This window comes from Mytilus galloprovincialis, chromosome 8 (assembly GCF_965363235.1).
Source record: "Mytilus galloprovincialis chromosome 8, xbMytGall1.hap1.1, whole genome shotgun sequence".
Taxonomy (NCBI): Eukaryota; Metazoa; Mollusca; class Bivalvia; order Mytilida; family Mytilidae; genus Mytilus; species Mytilus galloprovincialis.
This window is the reverse complement of record NC_134845.1, coordinates 9,018,909-9,023,530: the sequence shown is the minus strand read 5'-3', so window position 1 is coordinate 9,023,530 and position 4,622 is coordinate 9,018,909. Positions and strand designations below refer to the sequence as shown.

Here is a 4,622-nt window from a genome sequence, read left to right as displayed (position 1 = left end):
ACTTCCGTCAGCGTCGGTTCCCTGTCTTGTCACTATCTGATCTCTGTCGAATTACATTCGGTAGAATCGGGACGCAGTCGTGGCAGTTTCGGTCGAATTTTCAGTACCATGCGAAAGATACAAATCGGATTAAAAGCGGATTTAGAACGGGATTATCGGGATAAATTCGCTTGGAAACGGTTGAATATCGACGCTTCCTGAACAATATCTGATTGTTGTCGTGATTAAAAAAAATTTTTACAAATTTTAATTAAAGTTTGAATTTCCATCCACGATTCATAGGATCTTGATCAGACTTTTAATAAATTTTAATCGGGAATGGTCCTGTCAAGGACGGCAGTAAAAATCGTGTATGTGTGACCCCAGCTTAAGAGCAAGTTTTCAACCATGGCATGCATTCTAAAAAAAAATTTAATCTTGTCTTGCTGATAAATTTTCCTTAAAAGTTTCTCTCTATCTGGCATGTTTTTTTTAAGATAATAAGAAAATTGTTTAAAAATAAAAAGATGAAATTATTCCTTTAATAAGTGGTAGTCGAGTAGATAGATCTCAATATTTTGACCATTTCTGACAAGTCCAACTTCTTTATTCATTGCGGTTTCGAAATAAAAGACAACAATTGTTCAATTGGCCTAGTAGTTTCAGGGAAGATTTTGTGTTGTATCTTGTAAACAAACTTGTATTTCTTATTTTGTATTTTAATAATAATAAATGTCTCCAAGTTATCATTATTTAGAACAGACAACACACGTCAGTGGATAATTGTTTTTATATGGTGGACATTGAAGTGATCCACACTTTGCCAATACAGCTGTAAATAGCTTTCCATCGCTGTGAGTTCCACTGCCAGTAAGGTATTCTGGGTGGATATCTGCACATACATAGGAACCGGAAGCTACATAGACGTGGCTACTACCAGATAAATAACCGTAATATTCTCTATTCCAACCGGGATGACATCGGGTTTTACCAGGTATCAATAAAACACTAGATGCAAGTCTCGTCCGACAAACAGCACACGGAACGTCTAATCCATCGCCATTTTGAATAAAGAAGTTATCATTGTACTCTCCTCCATACATGCGACCTGCATCATTACCTGTAGTCCTTTCAAAATCAGGATCAAGAGGGAGGCATACTGGCTCTGGAGCAGCAGTTCTGTCGTTATACATTCCTCCTCCAACAAATCCTTCAAAAAGTTATAAAAAGATGCATAAATTTAATCTTACATATTTCAGGGACGTAGGATAGCGTTAGTTTTTGACATTCTGTTGTTGTCTGTTATATGGTCGGGTTGTTGTCTCTTTGACACATTCCCCATTTCCATTTTCAATTTTATTAAACTCTTCATGATAATGGTAAGAAAAAACAGCAGTGAAACTGACTTCATTACATTGACAAATGGTTTTTAATGTATAAATCGTTATTGAATTTAGTATAACATAGCCGAGTAAACATGAAACCGATGATCAAAGAAGGCTTCTGTCCATAAACTGCATGTTTTTTTGATAATATTATTATAGATATCTTAGATTTACCAATTCATAGTTTTTGTTTGTCACTTCCGCAGGGTTAAAGATCACATAACCAGTCAGCAAAAACAATAGCAAAGTGTGATTCAATTTTCTAGGTATAGAACCACTAATGTGGGCCCGGCCAGAAAGAACATACAAAATTTAAACAAACTAGTTCCTACGCATAGCTTTTTTGTTGTCAATAGGTGAAATATTAGGGTAGTTTATGTATCATATGAAAGTTTGGGGACTTTGGATCACTGTAGAACTCTTGTTGATGGATTCTTTTGAATAACAAAAAAGAATATACAATTGGATATATTTCGAACAGGCAACATTTTCGAAGTGAGACTACAGAAGGCAGATGGAAGAAGTGATTTAGGTATCTATGATTAAAAATGTAGAAACCTCAATTCTTTACTCACACCACAAATAACCTTAAATGAAAGAAATTGAAGAAAATGTAAAGCAAGTTACTTATATACGTACAGATATATCGTTAATCAATTCATGTATGCCTTGGTTATGTTTTCAAGAGCAAAGTGCTAAAAGATTGGGATAACTCTTTAGAATATGTTTTATTCTGCTCATTATTCTTTTGTTAGAACTACAAATGTATATTTGCTCCTGTGGAATCTTGTTTAGCATTCAACTGTATTTGAAGATTTGTCTGCTTACCTGAATAAACTAATTCTGTATTGTTACTTGGACAGGAAGTCTTGGCCCATCGTACGTATGTTGTACCATGTGCTGTTAAATATAGTCTACATATAATGTTTTATGTGTTGCAATATATTTCACACAAACGCAATTGCAAAAACATATATATTTATTATTAGATTTCTGCGACTTTTTCGGGATATTTGTTTGGTCCCCAATAATAGGACTCATTTTGGAATTCCAACTTAACACTCAAATGACTTTTAAATATAAGAAGACTAATACAAATAAAAATAATTGAATACTGAGTTTCATTAAGGTCACAGACTCTCGGTCAGTAATTAAGACACACGTGTATAATGATTTCTGCTATGTCAACGTCGACTCACGGATTGTCATCATTGAATGTTAAAATTTGGACGGTCTCTCGATCTTCAATACTCACTCAAACTCTTGACTTTGGATATGTTCTGAATCCGTATGAAATGATTATCATTCAGAAGCCGAGTATAGGCCCGCTCGATAATACAAAACACTTACAGAAGCCGAGTATAGGCCCGCTCGATAATACAAAACACTTACAGAAGCCGAGTATAGGCCCGCTCGATAATACAAAACACTTACAGAAGCCGAGTATAGGCCCGCTCGATAATACAAAACACTTACAGAAGCCGAGTATAGGCCCACTCGATAATACAAAACACTTACAGAAGCCGAGTATAGGCCCGCTCGATAATACAAAAAACTTACAGAAGCCGAGTATAGGTCCGCTCGATAATACAAAAAACTTACAGAAGCCGAGTATAGGCCCGCTCGATAATACAAAAAACTTACAGAAGCCGAGTATAGGTCCGCTCGATAATACAAAAAACTTACAGAAGCCGAGTATAGGCCCGCTCGATAATACAAAACACTTACAGAAGCCGAGTATAGGCCCACTCGATAATACAAAACACTTACAGAAGCCGAGTATAGGCCCGCTCGATAATACAAAACACTTACAGAAGCCGAGTATAGGCCCGCTCGATAATACAAAACACTTACATTCAGTATTAGACAATGTCGATAAAGTCTTCAGCTGTAACGACAGTTTCTGGACTTCTGAACTTAGTTGTTGGACAGTGGATGTATGAAGTTGATTTTCAAGCGTCAAATGCTGGTTTTCAGTCAATAAATGTTGAAGTGATGTTTTCTGGTTGAGTATCTCTGATTCTAATCGACTAAAACGATCTTCTAATGCCGATTGATCCGTATTAATCAAAAGTCGTTTTGACTGATTGCAATCACCGACACAAACAAATAAACACAATATTACAAGCACTATGTTCATTACGTAGCAGGTTATTGTAAACTTTTGTAATATACACTTTTCTGGTGTCTTTATCAATCATGAATCAGTCATAAACTTGGTCGGCCAGATAAGACAGTTCATGCTTGTAAGATAATGAGTCCTATAAATATGTATATAAATTGTGCGCAAGTTTTCAAACACATCAACCAGAATACTAAAACTAAATATTTTCACCAAAATTTGCAATTTATGATGCATAAATATACCGTTTCGGCCGTAACTTCCGCGATATATATTTAAAATCGAATTTTTAATGTCTGTCAATTAACTATAAATGTTTGTTATTTGGAAAATATAAGAGACTCCTTTGAAATTTATAAAAAAAAAAATCGGCAAGGGATTTCGACTTCTTTTCACATAATCGTGATAAAGAGAGAAATTCAAAGAGAAATTTTCAAGATGTAAAATTATAGTAAAAAAATGCACTCAAGCTAAGTTTTTTAACAGATGCAGAATTTATCGAAGCACAGGTGTATATGCAAGATATATTGAAAACTTTAATACACAAACGTCCTGACCAAGAACAAGTTTGTAATTTCCGGCGAATTATTCCAGTCTAGCTTACATCTAGCCAACAATTGATGTGCTCTGATATTTTATCAGATTTGCCTGAGCACGTAAATACGATTACCTGAAAAAAATGCTTTTCAAGGCTTAGTTCAAAATTTCATTTAATTATCTTTTTTACTGCAACTGAATATTGACAAAAAAAATGTCGAAATGTCTTTCTTTGACCATGGTACATTATCAATAAAGGTTTGGCAAAGACTTCGTGCATGTTTTTTTTATATTTACGGAACAGTATGTTTTTTTTTGATTTTCCCCCCTGACTTTGCAGTGTCTGTTCGATCCTTTTTCTTTGATCTCGGTACCTATAAATCAACATCTATAGTCGCCGTCACGTAAAATTGGCACCATGATTTTTGTCAAAATTTTCTAAAATATCGACCGCGTTTACTCGAGATCATGTTTTTCAATTAGCGGGATAAAAATCCAATCCAAATATATACTACTGTCCTACCTTTTATTGTGTTTGCACTGTATAATCCTGACCTTCACATTTTTCAAGATTGTTTTCATTGTAAAACCGCCATCTT

At 34.7% G+C, this 4,622-nt stretch overlaps 1 long non-coding RNA gene across 1 annotated transcript; it reads right to left on the bottom strand.

Moving 5' to 3' along the window:
• Window positions 1-677: 677 nt before the first annotated feature.
• LOC143043102 (uncharacterized) lies at window positions 678-3,584 on the bottom strand. The gene is made up of 3 exons (XR_012968194.1): window positions 3,219-3,584; window positions 2,193-2,264; window positions 678-1,189 (listed from the first exon to the last, which is right to left on the bottom strand). It is a non-coding gene; the product is annotated as an uncharacterized LOC143043102 (long non-coding RNA).
• Between the last annotated feature and the right edge of the window lie 1,038 nt (window positions 3,585-4,622).